This window comes from Danio rerio, chromosome 6, assembly GCF_052040795.2.
Source record: "Danio rerio strain M-AB ecotype USA chromosome 6, GRCz13ab, whole genome shotgun sequence".
Lineage (NCBI taxonomy): Eukaryota > Metazoa > Chordata > Actinopteri > Cypriniformes > Danionidae > Danio > Danio rerio.
The window spans coordinates 37,478,083-37,499,379 of record NC_141026.1 but is presented as its reverse complement, the minus strand read 5'-3'; the positions used below and the strand labels follow the sequence as shown (position 1 = coordinate 37,499,379).

At 34.5% G+C, this 21,297-nt stretch overlaps 1 protein-coding gene across 3 annotated transcripts in view; it reads left to right on the top strand.

Annotated features, from left to right (window-relative positions):
* nos1apa (nitric oxide synthase 1 (neuronal) adaptor protein a) overlaps nucleotides 1–21,297 on the top strand; it is a 220,310-nt gene that overhangs the window by 7,402 nt on the left and 191,611 nt on the right. The gene's annotated exons all lie outside the window — the stretch shown is intronic.

Here is a 21,297-nt window from a genome sequence, read left to right as displayed (position 1 = left end):
TTCATGCCTCGAGCAACAATCAAAATACAAAAGCAGAACAGATCAATGAGCAAATTGCTTACAAAATAAAAAGGTGGGATACTGATAGCCCTGTCAGAGGTGCTTTGATACACATACAGCAGTTCTGTAAGTTAATTCGCCTTTAGCTACCGCAGTGTTTGTGGATTTTCATGTGTGTAAACAGAGAAGAGCCCTTTGAAGTGGGGGTCTTCTGCGTAAAGCACTTAAAGGGCCAGTTTTGGCGCCCACCAACCATGCCTGGTGAAAATGCTCTGGTTTTCTATGTGGCTAAACCCCATCATAGGCTGTTTTTGCTGTCATTTTGTTGTGTCATTGCGTTTAAACACAACTGTTGAAAGTCGTTATTAATCTTGTAGTAACAATATAATAACTGGTTCATCTAGCTGTGTTCTAAATTACAGGATCCCTATGGTTTTTACAGTTTTCCACATTGAGCAGGGGGTATTTGTAAAGCCAAATGCTTCAATTTAAACACATTTTTATTATTAATCTGTATATATTTTTGATTGTCCGGCAACTGCATCAAAAGCTAAAAGATTGTGTTCCATGCATCAAATTTAGTAAATAAACTGTCTGTTTTAAAATTTTGGATAACTTTTGTGAAAGTAAAATATCAAATTATTGGAAAAGTAATGTTTCACTGTAATTCAGTGTACATTTACATACAAACTTACACATTATATGCATTTTAAAGCTGTTTATTCTTTAAAGCTTATAATCCCCTGTTGATGTTTGAGGTTGCAATGTTTTTTATACATATTTTTGGGTCCCACTCTATATTGAGGGTCCTTAACTACTATGCACTTACATTGGAAAATAAGTACAATATATTTGTTGTGTTCATATGGTATTTCAGAACACTTCTCGTGCTCTTGAAGTTAGGGACAGGTTTGGCGGTACGGGTATAAGTTAAAGGTTGAGTTTAGGTCAACATGGTTAACAGAAATTAATTACAAGTGTAATTACATGCAGGCACTTATTCAATAATAAGTACAATGTAAAAACATGTATTTACACAATAAGTAATTGTAACAAATTATTATCAAGTACATAATAATGTGACCCCTTTTTCTGTCCATTTTTACTTAATGGTATAATGTGGTCTGAAGTATAATAAACCATATTTTTAAAAAATGGGATAAGCATAGCATGGAATTACTAACCTGCTATTCCCTTTCGTTGGTAGTTTTACAATTCTCTGAGTTTGAAGTTCAGGTTACCCTGTTGTTGTTAGCTGTATTAATGGTAGGTTCTCAACATTTAGTGCCTTATTACTGGAAGGGAGTTTTTTATTTTTTACCTGTTGTAGATATCTACTTCCTTTTTTCTAAAATGTTTTGCAATTTAGGTTTATGACATTTACAGTACAACTTAATTAAGGGAAGTGTGTTGTAAGATGTTAAAAGGCTTTTTTCCCCTCAACATCCTGTTTTCCAGCCTGGCAGCAGACACCAGGTGCAAACGATCCTATTAACCTTTTCAATTTACTGGACCCCTGCAATTATCTCCTGGCTTAACGGGCAACCATGTATCTAGCCATGCAGAGAAATACAGCCTGTTAAAACTTTTTACAGAAATGTTACAAAAAACTAACCATCGTGTAGTGGTTCAAACAGTGGAAGCATTGTTTGAGCTTGGACCTGACTGCCCTACAAAGACAAATTACAGTAACTATGACAACGCAGAAACTGAGACTTTATTTTTTGATTGACTTCATATCAGTTTTCACACTTTTTAAAACAATATGAATGTCACCACTTAAAAGTTAAGACATCAAGCTTTTTTGCTTGTTAAAAATGACCAAATTAGCAGATGTTTGTAGCTACTACACTGAATTGTGCTCTGCAGAATATTGTGAGTTATGACTTTCTGAACCATGTATTTAAACCTTATGTACTGTTGGGGATGTTTTTATCCCCGCTGGGTTGATTTTTGATTATTAATTTGGCCATAACTTTTTTTTGCTGTGTTTCAGCTAGCAGAATGACACATATTTCAAGAAAAGGCTTTGAATTAAAAACAAAATGACCACCCTTTTGTTTTGTTGGGGATGCAAACATAAACTAAATTAAACTGCTGTAATTAATTTTTTTTTTGCATAAATCTGTTTATCTACCTCACAAACCCCACAAAATTGCGTATTTTCAATTTAAAAAGTAATTGTTGACTGGATTTATAAAAAATCTTTTATCGAAGTCTTGGACATGTGAAACAACATTGCCCTTGTTGCATTGTTTTTGATTAATTTTCATTTTGTTCTTCCTAATTTACTGCTGGTGGCTTTTTTGCCCCATTGACTTCCATTATAACCACATTTTTTTATTACAAAACCATGACACCATATAATCATGCATTTTTGATTGTTGGTGGTTTTGTTGAAAGGGTTACATTTTGTAATGTTACCTGTTGGTCATTATCAGTATTAACCTTTTAGATAGGCCTGTGCAAAAAAAAGGTTAGTTTCTGAATACTCTTTATATGGAGTATAAAGTGTGTCTGTGAGTGTGTGAGAGTGACCTTTATGCACTGACCTTGATGTGTCTGAGAAAATCAAAATCAGGACTGAGGATGATTAACAGATTTATCCCAAAAAAAAAGCATGAATTTGAAGGAAAAATTTTGACAAAATGCTGAAATGTATTTTTGCGGGCAGTTTGTCAAGCGGCTTCTCTGTATTGTTACTGTCAATTGTTTATTTGCCTGCTGTTCATTGCTATTGTGCACATTTTTTTTACAACATCATGACACACAATAATACGCTCCAACATAAAACATTTCCGTTAGTCCAAATAATCACTCAACAGCTTCAGAATGCTGATTTGTCATTTCCAAAATGATGATTTTGATGTGAAAGCTCAATGCAAAGAGTGCAGTGCATGATGATTCAAAATATAATTCTAATTTCAGTGCTTTTTTTGTTCGCTTTGTAAGATTGTACGATGTGGTGTCTATAAATGAAAGCAGAACCTTTTCAATGGCTGTCTGAAGTCATTTCTTTTTAATCTGCCTTTGATCTTAATTGCCATCACCCAGATAAAGGAATGTGGGATGAAGAGATCCGGTGATTTGTGACTACATTGGGTTTAACTTGAATCAGATAATGTAGAAGTGGAAATATTGAGGTGGGATCAGGTGTTTCGGATGCTTTGGTCAATGGTTATGTAAAAAAAAAACAAAAAAAAACACAGGCTCTCTAGTTGGCAGGAAGGGGTGATTAAGAGTCCATAGGGGAATTAAAAGCTTGAAGTCTACAATCACTGGCAATTTTCACCACACCCAGATCCCATTTAATGAGCTAGAGCCTGAAATGTTTGTAGCCTATTGCCATGTTTTATTTGGTACAAAGAATAGGGTTGGGTGATTATTCAAAGGTGACTTTCATGCGCATTTTGTCCAGTTAAGTCAGTTCTGTTAAATCTCATACGCACTATGGCTGCATGATTAATTGAACATAAGATTGCAGTTCAGCAAAAGTTGTAATTGTTGTGCATTTTTGGGCTCTGTGATCACCAGTAAATCTGCTCCAAAAGCCCCCAAAAATTTAGGCAACTATTTGCAATAGCCTTTTAAGTATTTCAAACACATTTTATTTTAGTTTGTCCTTACTTAATAGACTTTGAATGTTCTCAACTTGCACTTTTAAGGAACATCAACTCAATTTTATTAGTTTTAAACTTGTAGTTTTAAGTTTTTCAAACCTGTTTTTTTAAGTAAAAATGTACTTATTTATTGTAATTGTCCACAAAGTATTTTAAGTAACTAATATTCAGTGAAATTTGTGCTTTTAAGTAATGCTAACATAATTTCATTATTTTTCTACCTATATATTTTTTTCCAACTAGTATCAAAGAATAAATACAAAAACAGTCAAATGCATTTATTCAATTGAAAAACTTTTTTTTTACAGTATTACAGAATTAATTTAACAGTACATTTCTTATTGCGAGTACTTTTATAGATTTTTAACCTGACAATCACACAACTAAAAATCATCTTACTGAATGATGTATTGCAATCATCCGACTGAAGTTATGAGGTGAGTTATTAAATGTGGTATTTATTAAATGTTTTAAAACTTATTGTGGTATTCACATGTTTTACATGTAGCAACAACACAGAACCATAAATCATTAAAAGGCAACACAAACAGTTAAAAAAAATCACAGAATGATTATCTTTAATTACAGCAACACGCCAAACACTTTCAGCTGATTTTTTTTGGAGTAGCTTTTAAGAAACTGGCTTTGTTTAGTGAACACTGCTTCATCTGAAAGAGATTTAAAATTGATTAGAGACAGCTTTTACTGACAAAATATGCATTTTTTTTTTCAATTCATTGTGTAGTCCTACTACACACAAAGCTGAAGTTGGATATTGAAACAGTGATACATGTGTGCCCTATAACATCTTGGGGTATTATAAAAATGTTTATTATGATGTCCCACATTCTACAAAAACAAAACAAAAGTAAAGTCATCCAGAAGTTTATCAAGAAGAATTCTTGAATATAAGATGCAGCTTATTAATTTGTTTACCAGTGTAGATAAATGATACCATTCAAAAAGATACTTTCCTATTAATGTGTACAATTTTGTCACTAGTACTTTCATACAAAACATTATATAAACAGGGTTCTTATAATTAGTCAATTAATAAATGAAGAAATCAATAAATTATTAATTGTTTACTTAAATAATGTATCAAAAATCACACTACGTGGATAGTCAGATATCTTCTGCAGTAGTGATTGGTTCGAAATGTTTTGGGAAAAAGTATTTATGGACAAAGCTCAATTTTCACAGCTAAAGTTTGTGCATTACTTTGAACTTTTGAACAAATAGAAAAGGAACAGCAATGTCATTTTTTAATTGGCACATGTTATATCTAGTTTTCTGGTCTTGCTTTCAAGCACAAAAAATATGCAAATTGTTCATCCTAAGATTTTCAACATATTAGAAAAGTGGAAAAATACTTTGATATTATTATTTTTATTGGACGCCTTACCACATGGGATTAATTGCAAATTAAGTGTAGATGCAGCTAAGGAAACCCTACAGTTGTTGTCAAACTTGCTTGAATCTGTCTGATTAATGAGAAATGGTAAATTAAATGTAATTCAATGTACAAGCAACACATTTTATGAAGTGAATCTATTAGAAAACTAGTAAAGTAACTGCCATTTTGAAAAATTTACACTACCAAGTTGTACAATTAGCCATTTAAGACTTATCAGCTCATATTTATTGCAAGTTATCATGAAACTGTTGCTAAAGCAATGTAAATAAATAATCAGACCCATCCCAGCTTACATGAATGCATCCCAGCCCTTTCCACTGAGTGAAACGATACAGTTTGGTATGCTTTTATAGTGACTTCCACTGTCAAAAGGTATCAGTAAGCGAACCATACCATAACATTTTTTGGGTACCCTTTCGAAAGGATACCTAGCACAGCAAAACGGTAGCAAAAGGTGGAGCAAGACACGCAGCTGAACACTATTGGTTTACAGAGATACGTCACTAGCTTTTGCACAAGCCAGCTGAATGAAAATAAAGGAAACTCCCTTTTTAAATACACAGCCGAGACATTACACCATAATAATATATACATATAATAACAAGCCATCGTATACCCAAGCTTAAACAAACCTTGTCGTCGTATTGATGTACAGCCTCGATGTAAATTTCCTCGACTGAGATAGACATCGACTGAAACTTTCTTTTGTACACCACGCCATTGGTACCCTTTTAGCAGTGAAAACACTAGCCTGATCAAGGTGACATGTACCGACCCGTACCATACCATACTGTAGCACTCAGTGGGAACGGGCCTTAAGTAGAATCCTGCACACCCGTGTGAGTATTGCAAGACCAACACAACGAGTAAAGATTTGATGGATGAATATGGGCGTGGGTGATGAGGTCCTCATGTATGTGATCGTGTGATCAGGACTCCCGCAAAATGAAAATATCTTAAAATGAATAAAAAAACAAGTACTCTGTTATCTACCGCACAAAAGCAACAAGAATGACTAAAAGAAAATAAAAATAATTTACAGGCACAAAGTTGGAATAAAATTTTCATGTGGTTTATGTGTGGAATATAAAGGCTGTTCTTCTAAAGGCTGCTGATTTCTAATTTCTAAAAAGACTCATCATTTGTGTGTCCCTGTTTATTATTCCACTTAATCCAACTCAAATAAAACAGAATTGTTTATTTTTCGCTTCTTTATTTATATTTAAAAGGTAAAGTGAAACAACAGAGTATTAGGAAGAAGCAGTGAAAATAAAATTACTTAGCTTATATGTTTACCTGTGGGCTTTTTGGGCGGGAGTGGGAGAAAATCATATATATTTTTGCACGAGCGGGACAGAATCTTGTGGGAGAGGGCCTGAAAAATTCCTCCTATGCGTTCAGATGTCCTGCCAGTAGTGGACACTTGTGTAGCAATGTAATTATTGATGTGTATCCGAGTGAATGAGATGGAGGAAAGTTAGCGATTGAAGGGCATAATAAATTGGACTGGAATGCAGCATTAGTTTCATGGTATACTTCTGGTTTCTATACTTTCTATTTTCCCCTTACATTATCTTTTTAGTTTGCTGTTTCTTATTTGTTGTATTATTATTATACTTGAGTTTAAAGATAAATGGCTTAATCTACTTAAGCCACAAGCCTGTCCTGACATTTTAAGCCTTTTCATTGTGAAGTATGGAAATTCATTAGAGCAGCAGTATTGGTTTGTTTAATGCTGAAGTGCCTTCATTGATGACTAGATCATATAGGCCTACTTGAATGTTAACTTTACAAGCAGACACTTTGTATGAAAGAAACTGATTGTGGCGTATCTTTGTGGAGATGGTTATCATTGAGAGCAGTTGTTGTTGTTGTTGTCAGATTTGTAAATTTACAGTCTTCCAGTAAAAGCTTTTAGAATTGCTTGTGTAGCTTGTGTGCACACTTAGCTAATATATCTCAAATTTATTGCATTATATATTGTTAACTTTAAGATGGTCCGACATCAATCTTTGGCAAAATGATGACTTGCACTTTAAAATGGCACCTTAATTAACTGGCTTATTAAGTGATGTTGTGAGTAAATTCATTCATATTGAAATCCATCCTCTGAAACTGTGAAAATGAAAATGTTGACCTAATTTACAGTAGTAAATTTTATTCTTTAAGCTTTTCTTCAGGTAAAGTTAAGATTAGAGGAACTAACTGTGATTTAGTGTCTGGTGGATACCAGACCCAGCTGGAAGTTGTCTGCAAAATAAATAACCTTCTAGTCTACAGGACTGTACCTACTTTTCTTCCTCATTGTGAATCATATTATTACTTCCTTTGTTTCAGTATGCATGTGTGCTGAATATATACAGTGTTTTTACACCGAATCAGCTTGAAGGTTAATTATATTTTCATTTTAATGAATTGAGGAAAATTATTCATCGCAAATTCTATCATTCATCAAAGTCAAACCATCACAGAAAATCTAGTTATTTCCAAAAACAGGTACATTTTAATGGTTTCTAGTGTGTTTAGGACACATCTAATAAGTATTTAATGGTAATCATGCCCACAATAAAAGGAAACAAATTTGTTGCAGAGACTCAACAGAGTTTATATTAAGACAGTTCCTATTGTGACCATTAAATTGCTAATTATGTGATGCTTTCGTTTGTTTATTTATTTAAGTAGTGAACTTCTTAAATCCCAAATTCATTATTTTTGCCAAAATGTATCATTTTGTGTATTTAGCAGAATAAAAAGTTAGCCATGTTGGTTTGGAAGAATTAGCGGCTGAGTAAATGGGGGCTTTAACACTGGAGAAACATTTTCATAGATCCTAGAGCTACTAACATAAGTATCTTTTTTTGTGTGCATTTGCACTGCTAAAACCAGGCACAATAGGAACTACATCAGTGCAAGTGCGTTTCTCAGGTGAATGTTTGGCATGCTGGACATTTCACTAATACAGTAAAGCCCTTAAACTATTGGTGGGATGGTTTAAAAATAGTTAGTTCAGTTTACATCAGTTCTCTGATCATGGTGGTTTGATAAAGATTACATTGCTAAAAAAGCAATATTGTAACTCTTAAATGCGATTTAGAATTACCTTGTATAAGCATACAATACATAGACTTATAATCTACCATTTATTTACCATGTAATAAAAAACTAAAAGAACAAGGCAGTTTGATCTTAGTAAGAGATGCATTATTTTAATAAATGATATAACCTATATGAAATTGTAACACAGCAAGGGGAAATGTTGTAATTTAGGCATCTGCCATTTAAAAAAAAAAAAGAATCTGAATGTGTGCTTTTATTTTGGGGTGTACTCACACTAGACTATTCGAACCATGCCTGGGCGCATTTGAACCCCATTTCCCTGTTCTGAGTCAGAGTGCTCAGTTAATTTCAGCGGCTCTAGCTCAGTTGGAAGAGGTGGAAGAGGTAGCAGTTGGTATAGCCGGCTCATTCTAAAGACGTCCACTATATACATTTCTGGAATTCGTGTGAAGTATGTGTGGCTGCATTTCATCTTTAAAACAAACACTATGGGGCCATATGAGGCCTTTCTCGCTTACCAGCTGACCGCTTACCTCAATGTGGAAGACTTTTCCACTGTTACCAGTTTGTCCAGTAGCTCAACATGTATGTTGGTGGACTTAAGATGCAGAGCGGAGTTGACTGCGACAATGGGGTCTGGTAAAGAATGGTTCTAGAAAGCAGTTAAGACAAAAACAAAAGATAAAAAAATTTAAAATAAACAAGTAAAATAACAGGGTGAGAATGTGGTAAAATCTGAAAACGTGGTACAAATCAGGCAGCCATAAGGGCTTTTTTTTCTGGATTGCCTTTCAAAATACTGTGCTTGGGTTTAGGGAAGTGGGTGGACGGATCAATCTGTGCTTTTTAAAACACTATTTGTTGGGTTTAGGAAAGGGGTAGTGTGGGGGGATCGGTCAGTAGGTCAGTCACTCAATCAGTCAGTTGACAGAATCCTCTGGTGGATTTACGCAAGAACAGCAGGAGCTAATTTTACTAAAGAGAAAATTTGAGATCTGAAAAAGTAAACACAGCGACTTTGGCGGATTTGCGAAAACAAAAGTTGCAAAAAAACATACCTCCTGGCACATATTTTGCTCTCTCCAGAAATGTATATAGGGGTACATTATCAGAATGAGCCTGGGTTGTCCAGAGCACGGTTCAGTTTGGCTTGGGCACTTTACACCAGTAGTCCTAGTGTAAAGTGCGCCTGAAGACACAACTTAAGATTTAAGATTTAGGGGATCCCCTTTTCATATGGATTTATTAATCATTCTTACTTTTCAATGAAAGTGAACTAGTTTAATAAAGATGCAAACCCCTCAGCAAAGGATCTGACTGTGTCACTGCATCCCAAACAACTTAAAATAATACAAAGGAAAAAATGCAGTTTTAGTGCGTGTCAAAGAGGAGAGGACGGGTGACAATCACTCCTGGACATGCTTTAAAGCAACCGTGCCTGCCTAGTGCGAGTACACCCTTAGAGTAGACTCTGATTAGCTGTCTGTTAAATATAAGTATTTGCTGCAACATATAGGCTTAATGCATGTAACATACATTCAGAAATGTTGCAACACGAGAACATGCAACAACTCTGCATTCATGAGCTTAGCGAGAAATGCACACGAGTATTGAGTTTCTGCTGCATTTTGCACTGGAAACTTTAAACTGATAAAACCTGAAGCATGTGATTAGACAGTATTGTGAGCTGTGAGTTAGCTGCTGTAAACTCTAGGTATATCTTTGGGTTATCCACCCATTCTAGCCAGATACATACACTCCAAACTTTCACTTCCCTCACAGATTTATCAAAAATTGCATGTGAACCACAGTACACACACATACCAAACCATGACAAGAGAATGGAATGGTTTATTATTTTATTTTTTATTTTATTTTTTTTTACAAAAAAAAAAAAAACTGGGACAAACTGTCCCATTCTTAGAAAGAACTTTACAATTTTTGCATATCTCTTTTAAAAACTAGTAATATGCAGTTAATAGGCTCAGTATGTTAATTGCAGCATTAAATGAGATAAAAAGTGGATGGAAATGAGGTGCTTCTTTTACTGGTTAAGCTCTTCTGGTTTTACAAGATAAGAGTTAGGAAGAGGGCTGACGGCAACATTTTGGACATTGTCAATGGAAAGATGTTTTTTCTGTTTTTCTTTAGTTATCTGAGATGAAAGCTGAAAGGTCATGAATAGTGTTCCAATGACCCTCATTGATTTTTCTTTTCTGTTCCTCTCCATTAAACACCTTTGTAAGGAAAAGTTGGAGTTCAGTTTTTAAATGTGCCTCTGGTTAATGTTTAACTTTTTTTGTTTGAGTTTCTAGTGACTTCTTTCTGTATAATGTTCGCTATTTGAGACTTATTGGAAGAGGAGAAAACTGTTGAGATGATTCTTTGGAATGGAGGTTTCGTGGTTAAAAATCGGAAATTATATTTTAATTAAATATCGCAAGGTCAAAAAGTCAGTAACATCATGCATTTAAAAAATGTCAAACATTTCATGTTGACTCAGAATATTAATTTATTTCTTTAGCCATTTATTTGTGTTTTTCTTTTAATTAAAGAGAATAATGGATGTTTGAAATAGACATTTCATTTCATGCTGACTTAAATCATTCATTTATTTACTTTTTTAGCTGACTCAAGTTATTTATTTTTCTTTAGCCACATATTTGCTTATTTTTCTATTAGTTAAAAAGAAAATAATCTATTTCAAACATTTCAATTTAACTTATTTATTTCTTTTGCTGTGTACAGATTTTTTTGTCTTTTAAAAATATTTCTCAAATGATGTTTAACAGAGCAGTATTTTCACAGTAAGTCTGATAATATTTTTTTCTTCTGGAGATAGTCTTATTTTTTATTTTGGCTAGAATAAAAGCAGTTTTAATTTTTAAACACCATTTTAAGGTCAGAATTATTAGCCCCTTTAAGCTATATTTTTTTCGATAGTTTACAGAACAAACCATTGTTATACAATAGCTTGCCTAATTAACCTAACTAACTTATCATGTCACTTTAAGCTGTATAGAAGTGTCTTAAAATATCTTGTAAAATATTATTTACTGTCTTTGCAGATACAAGATAAAATAAATCCGTTATTGGGAATGACTTATTAAAACTAACATTTACTAATGTGTTGGAAAAATTGCTCCATTAAACAGAAATTGGGGAAAAAATTAAATGGAGGGGCTAATAATTCAGGGAGCTAATAATTCTGACTTCAACTGCATGTGCCTATTTTTTCTTTCAATTAAAGACAAGAAAATAGATGTCCATTTAATGCTCACTTAAATTAGATATTTATTTAATTTGCCACATATTTGCCTATTTATTTCTTTCAGTTAAAGACAAAAATGAATGTCTAATGTTCACTTTTGTGTTGTTGAGTTGTTCTGGATGACATTTGACTCTGTCCTACAAGATCCAACATAAAAAAAAAATTAAAAAAACGTATTGGCCAGGATCCATTCTGTTGACATGCCTCATTTTGTCTCCAAGGGCCTCTTTGGATTTCGAAAAGCTCTCTATGCCCTCAAGAACTGAACATCCTCTGTGTAACATTGACTAGCATCCGAACAACAAAGCCATAGGATACTCGAGCCCGTCCCCTTCTTAACCATAGTAACGGAGAACAGTAAATTGACTCATAACTCTCTTCCTTTCTCCTTGGAGTGTCTTTGCCTTGCGATCTGTAAGACAGCTTGCTTTTTTCACCATCAACCACACAACCTGATTTCATCTTGAAAACATGTTTGTTTTTCATTTATGTTTTTAACTACGCCTCCTTTTTAGAAACCTCTCTTTGTAACAAATGAATATTCTGGCCTAATTTGATCCTCCTTTTTAATTAACGTCTTCAGTGGCCCAGAGGTATAACTCATTCCTTGTGATTTTCTTTTTTTTTTTCTCTGAGGGTAAAAAAGTCATTAAGAATCTCTGAGATAAATCCAGCAACCAGATCCTGTTGCATATTGAATTTTTTTTTTCTTCCAAGGACACCGTGATTAATTATGTCCTTGATGTTAAGAATTCGCTTGATAAATTAAAAAGGTTCAAGAAAACACCTCCACTTGATGCAGTTTATTTAGGTTTAATGGCCCCAGTGTAAAGCCCGCTGTAATCCATCAGTAAACTCCACATTTATTGATCTGTGGCTTTTTTCCTTTCTCTCTCTTTTTTTTTTTTTTTTACACCAGGCTCATTTTTGCAAAAAAATTGTCTTTAACATAAAATATGCACAGTGACTATTCTTCTTTTGGAGTGGTTCAGTCGCTGTGAATGTCTTTAGACTGTGATTTAGAGCTGCGACACAACGGTCTCTTTTCTCTTTATAGCTCTCTTTCTAGTGTTGTGTTTAACCCACTTCAAACCCTGAGGTGATTGACTGCCTTGCTGTGTTTATAGCTCGGGTATGGTCTTTGATTTCTGATAAAAGATGCATCACCTCCTCGTAATGTTAAAGCTAGCATTTTAAGCTGAAGAGGAAATAAATCAGAAGCTGCATTTCCATAATTGTGTGATTTCAGTGTGAAATGAACATGTTCTAGCCGGTTTAGTGTTTATTATACTCATTTTGAATACTTTTAACATCTTAACAGCTTTAATAATTTGAAATAAATTAGAATATCTCATTTTAATGTGATTTATTGATTTATTTAGTAACATTTATTTGAAATTAGTTTAGTCTTTATTTAGTATCATTGTAGAAAATAATGCATTGTATATTATTATCACTGTAAAAATGCATTGTTACCTTGAATTTGTTGAATTTGAGTTTGAATTGTTTATATCTTATTTATATATATATATATATATATATATATATATATATATATATATATATATATATATATATATATATATATATATATATATATATATTAGGGATGTGCGGAGCAACCGGTATTTGTATTTGTATTTGTTAAGGGGGGAAAAGTATTTGTATTTGTATTCGAGTAAAATTCAAAATGGCGCAAAAATATATATTTTTTCTATTACACTTCTAATTTACGTTATAGTGAAAGTATTGTTTAATTATACCCATTATATAAATTATAGATATGCAATACTGGTTGTTGTTTTTGAACATGTGACAAGAAATGTCATTGAAAAGAAAATAACATAGAAGCCGTTATCTCATCCATGGTTAAACCAACAACTAATAAAATACCATTGTGAATATTATGAACCCCACCACCACCGTTCTTGTTGAAGGACACTGAATAGACAATAAAAACAAATAATATTTCAAAAAACTGTTCTTCTTCTGAAAGAACTTCTTTCCAATGCACAGAATTCAAAAAACTAAAATTAACTAAATAAATCTAAATAAAACCCTGCCTGGGGGATCTGGCAGAACAAAAGTATTCTATATAATACTAAAAGATACAGCCCTGCTTTTGTCATCTGCCTGCCACAAAACAGACACAAAGTTTTTTTTTTTTTAACTTTTTTATGTTTGAAACTGACTTGCTGGGGCAGAATGTGGCTGTGTTGATGGTTTGGTGCTTTTGGAGGATTTAGCAGAACATAGCTGTGCTGATTGAGGGGATTGATGCTTGTGGGGGGTTCACAGACAGTATCAGGAGAGGATGCTTTTAGTGCATGTGACAATACATTACATAGAAGGCTGCGCGGGGGCACAGTGAGTAGCACTGTCGCCTGACAGCAAGAAGGTTGCTGGTTCGAGCCTCGACTGGGTTCTCCCCATGTTGGTGTGGGTTTCCTCCGGGTGCTCCGGTTTCCCCCACAGTCTAAACACATGCAATATAGGTTAATTGGGTAAGCTAAATTGTCCCTATTGTGTGTGTGAAAGAGAGTGTATGGATGTTTCCCAGTGCTGGGTAGCAGCTGGAAGGGCAGCCACTGCATAAAACATATGCTGGATAAATTGGTGGTTCATTCCACTTTGGCAACCCCAGATTGATAAAGGGACTAAGCTGAAAAGAAAATGAATGATTATGCATAGAAGATGTTGACTGTTGTTTAATATCTCTGACCCTGCTGATTTCACTTTTGCACATATTATACAGTATCACTTTGTTTTATCTGCAGCTCCACTGACTGTAAAATGCTTCCACACAGAACATGAAGTTTTATTTTTTTTACTGGTGGAGGACCAAGAAATGGCTCAGCAGCAGTCTCACTCTTTTTCTGGGTGCCCAAATGTATTTGAGGAGTTTCAAGTTAATAAAAAGTGACGGGAAGCTATGCTAAGGTTAACTAGCCTATAGCATATATCTTGCTGTCTGCAAAAGACAGTTATTTAGACGTACCATATAACTCCCATAAGTGCATACTATTCGACACAACTGCAAAAGCATCGTTTTAACCTTTATAAACAAACGTTAATGTTACTCTGTCAACAGTCTATTGTCTAAATTACCGCGCTAACAGAGCTAACGTTGCGTAAACAGAGAGCACCCGATTGCAAACTTCAAAAATGCAGCGTAATGGAAAATCCCGAAAAACTCCGCTACAAGTTTATAAACTGCATCTGGAACCCAATTAAGGTACAAAAATCTATTTAACAAAAATAGTGATGCAGAGAAGTAGTTTTTTCGCTCAGCCGAGCCTTCTCTGTCTGCTGCTGTGGAGAAGCCTGTGCCAGAGACCTTTTACCTCCGCCCCGCCCTCCGACTGATCGTCTCTCTCTCTCTCTCTCTCTCTCTCTCTCTCTCTCTCTCTCTCTCTCTCTCTCTCTCTCTCACTCACGCACTGTGGTCTCAGGAGGAAACGCAGCTTTTTGATGTAATGCTTTTCTTGCTCCCGAATACAAATAATTTTTCAAGTATTTGTTCGAAATAAGTATTCATAAAAACACGCTATTCGTGCATTTCCGAATACCGTATTCGGGTTCGGCTCCACCCTTAATATATATATATATATATGGACAGACAACCGGCTACTTTGACGCTCTCGTCGCTTTCGGTGTGAACTTACGGTTAGTATGTAGCCACAGATTCGGGTGACATTTCAGCTGATCCAGGCATCTCTATCTTGCGTGTGCTTGGTTGTGAGATGTAGTTTGCGGACTGAGACAAACTTGTCAGTGATTCTTCCTATTTTAAAGGCATGCAGCGGAAACCCCCCTGTCGCTGATCCATCTTGCACTGTAAACACAGCAGCAATGAATCGCTAGCCCAGCTAGTCATGCAGTATAAAAACATCTGTAACGCAACTACTTTGAAGAGTCTGAACTCGGCATTAGTCTACTTTTACAGGTGTAAACCGGGCCAGAGATCTTTTTTTCTTGTGCCTAATTTCAGTTGCCTATCCATTCATTATGTTAATTCGTTGTCCACTTCTAATTATCTATAGTTATCTGTGAATGCTACTGGAGTCTGTTTGCTGCTGTTAAATTTGGTTTTCTGCTGTCTAGAATTTTAAATATTCCATATCTCGTGTTTGTGTCCAAATCATTCTGCCAAGCAGTCTTGCCTTGTGAATTGAGCAAATGGACAACTGTGGCATGACGCACTCATGCCAGCAAACGGTCAGTGGGCCAGTGGTTACAAATCAATGCTCACAGTGACGTGTATTTTTCAGCCCCTTAAAGCTAAAATAGAAAGCTAGAAAATAGCAGCTTTCAAAGACCTTGGCTTTACATGCCTGTTTTGACCTCTTTTGTAGTGGAAAAAAACTTGCATTTAATCAGGTCGCACAATTAAAAGGCAAATTAATTGACTTGCTTCATTTGATAGATGTTAATTCATTAAACATCATCAGGAATTTGCCAAATATGTGTGGATTTTTGCCAAGTCTTCAATTGTATCATTACACTTTCTTCTCCATTAAGTGCTGACATGCTGCCATTAAATCAGAGGAAACCCGTCTTTATGCTGCCACAGTAATGAGCCAGTCGTGAATATGTGAACATAATCATAACTGCCTTCTGTCTACAGTCTGGCATGTCAAATGTCAAATTTATTCTGTCTCTGGGGATGTAAAGTGTTTGCATGTTTTTAAATGCATCTCTTGGAGCATTTTTGCATTTACATTGCTCTGTTTTAAAAGTGACATCAGATTCCCATTTTACACAAGTTGATTTGATTCTTTAGGTTCTTAATAAAAAGAGTAAACTTAGCAATTTTGTCAATGGTAGTGTAAATAAACATCTCTTTTACCCTGTCAAAATACCTCTGTCTAGATTGAGCCATTTTGCTTTATATCTCTTTAAATGCTAATTAATTGCTGCTCCTTCCCCTCTCTTTCAGGTTGCAGGATCATGGCTGTGTTTTAACCTAATGATCTGTTCTTGAGGTGCAGCTATAACTGTCTGTATGACTGACTTGGAGTATTTAAATCTGTTTTCACATTATGATGACAAAATGTATCTATCACATATACTGTATCATTGCTTGACATTGTAGCAAGCCATTATCAATGTAAAATGTATTCAAACAAACACCTATATAAAAGTGACACTGGTGCATTTTACCTATGCATTCACATGGAGCTTCAGCATCAATGCTTGATGGAGGGAGTGTCTGAATTTCTGGGCTGACATGATCATCATAGCAGTGTCAGTCAATGAAGTAAGTCCGCAATCTGCTACTGTCTGAGCTGGGGTATTTGCATAAAGCAATCTGATTGTCTGATGCTTCTATTGGCGCTTGAAAAGTTGAGAAATTCTCAACTTCTGTAGCAAGCAACGGCACTAAAGCAGTGCCAACGGACCCACAATTCAGTTCAGCTGCAGAAACCATTGATGTCACCCTTTTAAAGTGAATAGGGCATAACAAATGTTCAGCTGTAGTTTCTGAGCCGATTAGTGCACTAACAACAGCATACTGATAAACACCACTTCGCATATGAAGGATGGTGATCTGACTCTAAACAAATGCTGAAGCTGCCGTCTGTAGCCAAACAAAACAAGCACAAATTATATACAAAATGACTAATTTCTTTCTGACAAATATGAGGTACAGTTTTGAGTTGTTATGGTACTGAAATAACCACGATACTGGACTGTAACCACAGAAACCGGGAAACTGTAGCGTTTCAAAGTCACATCGATCACCTGGTTGGTCTATAAGCTGACACAAGCTTTCTGCTGATAAATCGCAGCTTTTACATGCTCCAGCGTGCCTGTATGGTTTTTTGAACGTCTAAGGAAGCAACATGCTCGCTCATTCCACATGCTTTTAGAATGTTTTTCGATAGTTGAACGTCTCCTAATAGGTTATTTTTCGCTATTATTAGCATCCTGCATCTTGGCTCTTGATTATTCTCCTAACATACTTCTTCATATCTGATTTGCAGACAGTATCATGACCTCATCAGCATCAAAAATCGCTTTACCTTCAGGCAGAGTGGCACAATAAGTACCTACTAGCTAGACTTTTCCCTCTGTTTATTGCATTTCTCACTATCTGTCATGGCGACCTGACATTTTGCATTCATGTTCTCCTTGTGCTTGGTTTTATATGAGATTCTGAAGCTTTTAAATGCATAATGGTTTAACTGAGGCAATTTATTTGATGGTTTTTCATCATCTGAATAACGATGTCCAATATGGTTAATGCTGGGTAGTTGTGAAGTTATGCAGTGCTGGGAATTATACACAGTTTATGCTGGGGTACAGTTATGAAGTGAAGCTGTAGGTTTGTTTTGCTTGATTCCACCTTGAAAGGGCTGGCCAACATCTGATATTTTACTAAATCATCCTCTTTTTTTCAAAGAAACCCGCATTGAGATGTTTTTATATTGAGAACAAATATTACAAATATCTTAAATGTATTTCCTTTATAAGGTTTAAATGTGTATTTTATCAATTCATTTATGTTTGTATATATTTTGATCTGTGTGTGATCTTTCATTTATTTTATTATGTTATTTTTATTTTATTTTTATAAATAATGCTATGTGAGCAATTCCAAGCAAATGTTCTGTAAAAATACAGAAACATATCTCTGTCAATTTTTACAAACAATTATATTTGATTTACCAAAGTTTTTACCAAAGAGTGGCAGTTACACATCAGTCATATACTATCCATAATGAATCTTTTCCCTCATAAATGCAAAAAATCTGTAATTTTTGTTCTAAAGAGAACCAACTCTTATCCTTTTGATTCTCAATGAATTTTTTGGTTTTTGCAGTTTAATTCAGGTTTTTGCAGCTTAATTCAAGAAGAGAATTCAGTTTAAATAATTCTCTTTTTAGGTTCATTTAGTTTTTAATTTCTACAAAGAATGTTATACACTGTAAACTCACAGACTTTTTTGGTCATATGTTTATTTTCCTAATTTAAAATACAAAAAAAAAAAAAAACCTGCAGACTGTTATTTTTGCTGTTCCCATAACTGGTTAGTTGTTTTGGTAAATATAAACAGATGTTTTATTCATTTATTTATTTTCTTTTCAGCTTATTCCTTTGCCTAACCTGGTGTCTCCACAGCAGAATGAATCGCTATCTTTCCAGCATATGTTTTACACTGCAGATGATCTTCCAGCTGCAACCCATCACTGGGAAACATCCATACACACTTATTCACACACATACACTACGGACAATTTAGCTTACCCAATTCACCTGTACCAGATGTATTTGGACTTGTGGGGGAAACCGGAGCACCCGGAGGAAATCCACGTGAACACGGGAAGAACATGCAAACTTTACACAAAAACGCTAGCTGACCCAGCTCGGGCTCACACCAGCGACCTACTTGCTGTGAGGCAAATGTGCCACAGATGTTTCAATATAATGTTAACATACGTTCTATGTGAATTTATTTTTTAAGTTTTTACTGCAAATGTCACATCCATAATGCTGGAATTGCTCACATTTCTTGTTTTTTTTTTTTTTTTTTTAATTCATATACTCTAAATTAGAATGTTTATGTTGTCTCACTCATGAGCATGAAAGAAGGCAGGCAGCTCCTAATTTTTTATTCACTAGAGTATATGCTGCTGAATTGTAAAATGAGCAGAAATAAATTATAAATTTTTTTCATGATATATGTATTAGTGAATATGATTTATAAATGGTATTTTAGTTGTTGGAATGATATGTGAAATTATTTTGCAGAGTTATTGGATAAGTCCAGTCCCACTAACATTAAGAACTGGGTTCATTTAGTTTTATTTGTGAGTTTTATTTATTTATTTATTTATTTATTTATTTTTGGAGCGGCTTGGGAATCCCCAATACATTGAATTCAAATAATTCTCTTCTTAGATTGTTAAAAAATGGCTTGTCTGATTACCTTAACTTGCTCAGTTAACCTAACTAATCAAGTGCACTTTAAGCTGAATACTAGTATCTTGAAAAATATCTAGTAAAATATTATTTACTGTCATCATAGCAAAGATAAAAGAAATCAGTTATTAGAAAAGAGTTATTAAAATTATGTAATAAACAATTATAACAATTATGTAATAAAATAAATTAATTAAAAATATTAAAGAATTACAATTGAACATGTGGGCTAACTATTACTTTAATTGTATATACACAAAATATATTAATAATTTCTAGAAAAGAACGTTTTATATTTTCTGAAAAAGGTTGAACTTTCCCTTTTAAAAAGTCACATTAATGCAACACATCACTTTGATAACTCAGTAATGATAAACTTTGAATTCTATTGAAGCCAGAACAGTAGGATGAACACCCTTTGTGTTTCAGCAGGTAATGACATAGGCAGATGCTCAGTGATTTATCACATACTAGTGGCATGAAATAGTAACCACCCTCCATTCCTGCTGCCCAGCCCCCGAACCATATGCTCACACAGCACTGGTGGACTGCTGGAGTACATGAGCCATGGCAGGAAAGCTTGACGGGAGAAAGGAAGTTAAAGAACAATGCGACTGCCTGCCCTGAGATGAGGGATGGTGTGTACATGCACATATAACAGTGGCCTGGGATGGTTATCAGCGGTTTGGCCCAAACAGCAGGTCTGTCAGGAAGGAAGGAAGGGGATCCATGGTTGGTCCACGCTTTGCTTGTATGGATACAACAATAATAGCAACATTTACGGTATCGAAAGACCACACCTGTGTTATTACCAGGCATTAGGAAGTTTGAATGGTATACCTGACATTATATTGTTGAATGTTACCATGCATATATTGAGCAATATCCCTTATTCGTCGCTATTTACACCCGGTGTAAAGATGCATTTTGGTAAATCATACTTGGCTTTTAAATCTGCATCTTTTGCCCACTTTTCACACTATTCAGATGAGGGACTGTCAATGTACTTGTGAATGTAGGCCATTTCTGATCTTTTGATGTAATAAAAGCAAAAATACTGTAAATGGTAAATCAGTGAATATAATTAGATGAGTAAAGTATAAAAGGATGAAATAGTCAAATAATAGTTCCTAATACAGCATTTATTTTACCATCATGCGTTATTGTCTACATTTAAACAGATATCGTAGAATATTTAGAATACCATTTGACAAATATCTTCGAATAGGGCTGCTTAATGCTTAATGTAATGGAAAAAATGGACATTGCTGTTTTTATCAGGGTTGATTATTAAACACTCCCTTGCCTGAAGTTTCTACGTGTGAGACAGAAAAAATGAAAGCACATCAGTAGAAAGGAAAAATCAGATGCTCAATACATAATCTTGAAAATAATGACATATTACAAAATTAACAAACGTATGACAGAGTTCTGTGATGCAACAATTACAGTGAAACAATAATTAAATCCTTATTTTCCACAGAGCGAAACAAATCATCCACCCGTATAGTTGAGTAGTGGAGGGGCACAAACAAAAATATCATTCATATATTTTTCTTGGAAAAAATATATTTTTAAAACTAATTTCGTTTGCTATAATTTTTTATCTTAATTTTAATCTTTTGTTGGTCAGTTATCTATAAACAAGAATAATGAATAATATTAAAGGTAAAGTGCTTTAAAAAAAGTCCACTATATGCACCAAAATACAAATTGCCGTGAGATTGTGTTGGCTTGCAATAAACTAATCATCTAGCCTAAATTAAAGTGAAAGATTCACAGTTTCAGAGAAGCCTATATTAAACTGTTTTTACTGATAATGACAAATTTAAATAAGCAGGAAATGCTTTTGCAATGTACTCGCAATACTGAATGCATTAACAGATTTCCTCAGAAGAACAAACTCTGTTGTAAGGATAAAAAACTCAGAAACTCGCTGTGAGAATGGTGGTTTGGGCCAGTCTGTCAGATAAAATTGACACCTATCAAGGAAATTGTGCAGAAAT